This window comes from Bos taurus, chromosome 23 (assembly GCF_002263795.3).
Source record: "Bos taurus isolate L1 Dominette 01449 registration number 42190680 breed Hereford chromosome 23, ARS-UCD2.0, whole genome shotgun sequence".
NCBI classification, from domain to species: domain Eukaryota; kingdom Metazoa; phylum Chordata; class Mammalia; order Artiodactyla; family Bovidae; genus Bos; species Bos taurus.
The window spans coordinates 25,269,775-25,275,774 of NC_037350.1; the positions used below are offsets into that span (position 1 = coordinate 25,269,775).

Genomic DNA, 6,000 nt, shown 5'->3' on the forward strand with positions numbered 1-6,000 from the left:
CCCACATTACCATGCAGAAAAATACCACTCCAACCCTAAAGAGACTTCCCTGGTGGCTCAGACGGTAAAGCATCTGCCTACAACATGGGAGACCCGGGTTCAATTCCTAGGTGGGGAAGATCCTCTGGAGAAAGAAGTGGCAACCCACTCCAGTATTCTTGCCTGGAAAATCCCATGGACGGAGGAGCCTGGTAGGCTACAGTCCATGGGGTTGCAAAGAGATGGACATGACTGAGTGACTAAACTAAAACTAACCCTAAAGAGGCTTAAAATAACCTAAATCAATTAGAGATCAATACAGTTAAAATAACGAGGGCCTAACAAACAAATATCTGGAAACTTGCTAGAGAAATGAACAGAGAAGATGTTATAAAAGAAGTGAGGACTTAGGTTCTTTCCCCGAAGAAGGGTAAGATTTTCACAGGAAAGAGGGGAGAAGTGTGGGGGTTTCTAGGTCAGTGATCTGAGCAGGGACCATCCTGGCCCCTTTTAGTAGAACAGACCAGCAAGAAGACTATGCCCACAGAGTGCAAAGATGTATGCTGACCTGAAAATCAGACTTAGATGGGAGGGGTGAGGCCTGGTTATGAAAGGCTTCAAAAAATCAGGCAAATTATTTTAGACTTGGGATAGCTGAGAAGGGAGATAACCTGAGGGTTGCAAGGCAAGGAGAGACATGAGAAAGTGACAGTTTTAAGAGACTAGATGGACAAGAAGCTGAAGAGACCAGAAAGGGGGTGGTGTGTCTCATTCATTCATTCATTCATTTATCCATCCACCCACCTATCCATCCACTCACTCAGCAAACATTTAATGAGGACTTACTAAGAGCCAGGCTTCCCTTGTGGCTCCGCTGGTAAAGAACCCGCCTGTAATGTGGGAGACCTGGGTTCAATCCCTGGGTTGGGAAGGTCCTGTGGAGAAGGGAAAGGCTACCCACTCCAGTATTCTGGCCTGGAAAATTCCACGGACTGTATAGTCCATGGAGTTGCAGAGAGTCGACTGAGTGACTCTCACTTTTACTTTACTGAGCCAGCTTGGGAGGCTGCCCCCAACTGTGGGGTGGAAGGGTGAGGCTCTGGATTAGAATATGCAGGAAGGGTTCTATGTAAACCACAGGTCAAAGGTCTTGATGACTCACTGACAGAAAGGGTGAAGGAAATGAAGGAAAAGATGGCTAAAGATAATTCCAAAGGTTCAAGACTGACAGGATTTCCACCATAACTTGGAACCTCAAAAAACAACGAGAAGAAAACAATGAAAATTGAAAAAAGAGCTTTGATGATGTGAAACAGTCAACAAATAAAACCCCCAAAGGCTGGGTTTTTTTTAGCTTCTTTACACACAGTCTATAGGTAAGAAGTCTCAGTGAGAAAAAGCATTTCTCTGTGACTGAATGTTGAGTTCCCTTAGCTAGGACAGCCCTCTGCCCACTCAGATAGGCTCCATCAACCCTCCAACACATCTTCCATCACCTGAAATTAAACTGGTCTCACTTAGAAATGTGGCTGCCCATTCCTGCCCTGCCACTAGTTTTAACTTTGGAGAAGGGGACAAGGCAAAATGGACAGGCAGGGTCACTGTAGAGGGCTGGACCTTAGGGAACAAGCAGTGGTATATTATTTTAAATAAAGAATCCCAACATGGTTCTTATTTCTACACCCACAATTACTTGTTCTCAAACAGACAGGAAGGCCAAATTCTTTACCAAATTGCAGTGCTTTGTTTGGAAACTATTTCAAATGTGCATATTTATGAATACATTAACTTCTAGCACAGCTAACATATGGTTGAGGCACAAATTCTTCTTAATAATTTATATGTTAACTACACAAATTTAAAACTCGGTTTAATTTTATATTCGGCAATAGTACAATTCACTTTGGAGGCACATCCTGAAAACCCACTCACTGGAAAATGTGAGAAATGAAAACTATAGCTATCAAACAGTACAAAAAGTGCTCCAGGCTAAAATAAAGAACACAAGTGTCAATACCTTAGAGAAATCTAGCCCTGGATGCAAAATTCAGGGTGATATTTTCTCTCTATAATCCAGCTTCAGCAAGAGCAGTTCTTTATTTAGTTATAAGTGGAAACGAATACTCTTTTCCGAAAAATAAGGCATTCAGCCACTTTTATATTTAAAAGTAAAAGCCCTCAATGCTACTGTCAAACTTTAAAAGGTGCATTAACAAAAGAAACGGCGGTTCTGAAAAATCCTTCAACATCTCTCTCATAACATCTACTCAGATTAGTAAGAAAGAAATCAGAGCAGAAAGAAACCCAGTGAAAAATGGTTGCACAGAAATGTGTGAAGATTTGCTCAGACCCCTTGCGGGACAGCCAAAGGCCTAGTCGGGTAAATTCCAAAAGCAAGTCCCTCCACCTTCTACTAAAGGGGCTTCAAATCCGGCCGGGATCTTTCCCCTCCTTTAACGCTAAAAGGTAAACAGCCAGCAAAATCTTCCCGACTCGGAGGAAATGGGAGTTTTTCTGCCAAGGAGAGACCCACAGGACCGCCGAGAGAAACTACAACCCGAGAGCCTCCTTCTCGCCCTCCATTCCCTCGTGGGGCCACCGCAGGGGGTGGGGGAGACCCTCGCGGCTCGGGTCCATCACCCCCAGTGACAGGTCACCCGGCGGAAGCCCCTCATCTCCGACCCCACTTACCGGCGCCGCGGCACAGGCGAGGGCCCGCCCCTGCGGGGAGCGCGGTTCCTCGGAGGGCGGGCACGGGGTCGGCCAGGGAGCTGAAGCCGGGGCAGGGCGACCCCCGCTAGGACGGGCCGAGGGGTCCGCGCAGAGACGCCCGGGGGCGCCGGCGAGGGGCGCGGGCCGCCCGGCGCATGGTGAGCAGCGGGGATCCGGCCGCTCTCCAGCCTCCGGCAGGAAAACAAACAAAAGGCTGAGAGGCTTGTGGTGGGGACGACCGGTCGCTTACCCTGGGAAAAGTTACCCTGCAGCTCCCCTCGCTGGCCCCGCGCGTCCCTGCACCGCGGCCGGACCGCCTGGGGCGCCGAGCCCCGTGCTCGGCTCTCCACCCCGGCCCGCGGTAGCCCAGGGGCCCTGTGTCCCGCCTACCGCCGAGGAGCTCTCCAGCTCCACACGGCCGTCTAGGGCATCAGGATGGAGAGATGCAGGCCGAGGATACACGTTCAAAGGACATCCCATTACAGATGATCATGGTGGACACGCTCTCCTGGCTTTAAAAAACATATCTGTAATGCCACTGAAACGTGGTTAAAGATGGCAAATTGCATCATACTTAACCATAATAAAAAATATTTAAAACAAAAACCAGACTGCGTGTTAGCATCCATTGGAACTTCAAGAGTTTTTATGTTGTGAGCAACTTTAGTTTGGAAAACTGGATTGTTACTCAGGTGGAGAACACTCTAGGTAACGCTCTACAGATCGGTCTCAGGGTGTAACTAGTTATTTGAAATTTAACACTGCTTAAACGCCATCACTTGTGTCCTTAGTTATATTGCAAAGGTAAATCATCCCTATGAGGCCTGGCTCTGAACCGCTTTGAAAAAATAAATTGCATCGAGGTCCTCGATTTAAATTCACATAATTGCCCCAAGCCAAGGGTTCTCACACTTTAGCTGGAGGCATCAGAATCACCCCCAAGAGCCTGTGAAAACAGATTGCTGGGGCCTCTCCCCCAGAATTCTGGTGCTAATACTACTGGTCAGGAGAAACACATTGCCCTAAACAACACAATTTAAATTAATAAAGCAGTAATCCTTTCTCTGAGTTTAGATCTCCCAGCTCATACCAGTTTTCTCTCACTGTCTTTGTTTTTAAATTCTAAGAACTGAAAAAATTATTTCCAAAAAGAATCTATGCAAAAGGCCCGAATCCCTCTTTTCCCTTGCTTCTGTTGAAGAAACAAGATACAAGACTGCCAAGCTTCCTTAGACTTCCTGTCCCAAATGGGAAAGGGTCATCTGTCCACTTGGCAATTGTATAACAATTATCTACATTCATGTTTACCTACATAACACCCCAAACCATATGGCAAATGAGAATTGAAAGTCATTATCAATGAAAAGATATGGAGACAGGAAGCAGCCTAACAAATCATATAATCACCCCTATGAAAAGTGATTTTTGAAGTATTTAAAATGATCAGTTTTAGTCAAACTCAGTTGATCAAGCAATTGGCAAATGGACTGTCCTGATCTACCTTTAACAAGGGTCCACTGGGCTAGTAAGTGGCTTAGGTCAGTAGTCCTAGCCTAGGGAAAATTATAACCATGTGAGTATTACATAATATGATGAAATAATACAACCATGTAAAAGGGTCCAGTGGATAGAGTGGATACTTCTCTAAAATTTTAGATGACAGCATTTTAATAAAGTAGATGCTCAATTTATTGTTACAAATACTAATTATTTTATTAAACTTTGTTGTTCATTTATTAGAATAGAAATAATGTCATGAGCATTCAACCAGTTTAATGAAATAGACTAGTTCTGAAAATATTTCAACACCCTATTCCTCATTTGCAAAACCGATCTTTTGTATTCATAAATCACATATAGCATTTCCTTCTACTTTTAGACTACATCTAGTCTTTCCCCCGTTTTAATTTCAAAATATGATTTAGAAGAGGCCATTGGGAGGAAAATCATTATTAAAAGACCTAAGCTCTACAGTCTCCTTTAAAAACTACAAACCGGTAAATTTTTAGTCTCCCTTAAGTAAGAATGTACTTTTTACAGGTGGCTGACTTAGGCAAATGAAAACATACCCATGAGAACGATGGATCCTAATATTAAAAGATAGTACTTGGGGCTTCCATAATATAGCTCACCATTCTGCACCCCTCCCTTTCTTTTGCCTTTGTTTTTCTGCAGAAAAATGTACTGCATTACTAAGATCTAAATAAACAGAATAAAATAACGGATAAGAGATTTAAACTCTTGTGAATTCGTGGAATCACGAGTAGGGTCTTGAAAACCTGGTGACTATTAGTAACCCACACCTAGTAGAAACCTCAGAAACTCCATAAATGTTTCCTTAAAGAAGGTAAGAAGCTCCAAGGATAGGTTTACACACAGCATGCCAAAGTCAGCATTTTAAACAACGTCCAGTGTTGGAAAGTAATATACCGCCAGCCAAGCCGGAATGCCTTCTGCGGAAGTGAAACCAGGTGTTTGGACTTTAAGAGGCGGGGCCAGAACAGCGTGTGAGTACCGGCGCTCTACGTGGAACGGCTGACTACAAATCCCAGTGTGCCACGGGAGCCGTCGCTGCAGTCTATCGGGGCCGTAGAGCCCCAGGGTCCTCCTCGCGTTGCATGATGGGGTTTGCAGTGCGACTTGCGTTGCAGGGGGTCGGGGGCTAAGTTTTCTCTCCTGCTTTTTCCTGAGCGCCTCTTTTTCTCAGCCTCCAGAAAAAGGTGTTTTTGAGAAGCTTAGTAATTATGACAGCCTTACGATAGTGGAATTCCACTGTTTCCTTGTAGTCCTGGATTGGGATTCTAGCCACTGTCGCCGAGAACCGTGTAGCGACCATCCCGAGCACCCAATTCGATACCTTAGGACCGCTTGCCTGAGGGTCTTAATTCGAAGTTTGAGCACCCCACTCCAGTACTCTTGCCTGGAAAATCCCAATGGATGGAGGAGCCTGATGGGTTACAGTCCATGGGGTCGCTAAGAGTCGGACACGACTGAGCGACTTCACTTTCACGCATTGGAGAAGGAAATGGCAACCCACTCCAGTGTTCTTGCCTTGAGAATCCCAGGGACGGGCGAGCCTGGTGGGCTGCCGCCTATGGGGTCGCATACCGTCGGACACGACTGAAGCGACTTAGCAGCAGCAGCAGCAGCAAGTTTGCATAAGTTCACTGAACCGAACACTAGGTCGAGTTTGGCCTTTGGACACCCGATGACCTAACCCGGCCTGTGCCTCGCGCGCAAACCAAGTGAATGTCCCTCGCCCTCCACCGGGCAGCAAGGGGGCCGCGGAGCCGTGCGACGGCGGGTCGG

General features: G+C 46.0%; 1 protein-coding gene across 1 annotated transcript in view; it reads right to left on the bottom strand.

Annotated features, from left to right (window-relative positions):
• The window catches only part of CILK1 (ciliogenesis associated kinase 1), a 43,297-nt gene extending 40,402 nt beyond the window's left edge, over nucleotides 1–2,895 (bottom strand). The window contains 1 exon segment of the mRNA NM_001098887.1: nucleotides 2,671–2,895. The gene's annotated coding sequence lies outside the window, so the exon portion shown is untranslated.
• Nucleotides 2,896–6,000: the final 3,105 nt, after the last annotated feature.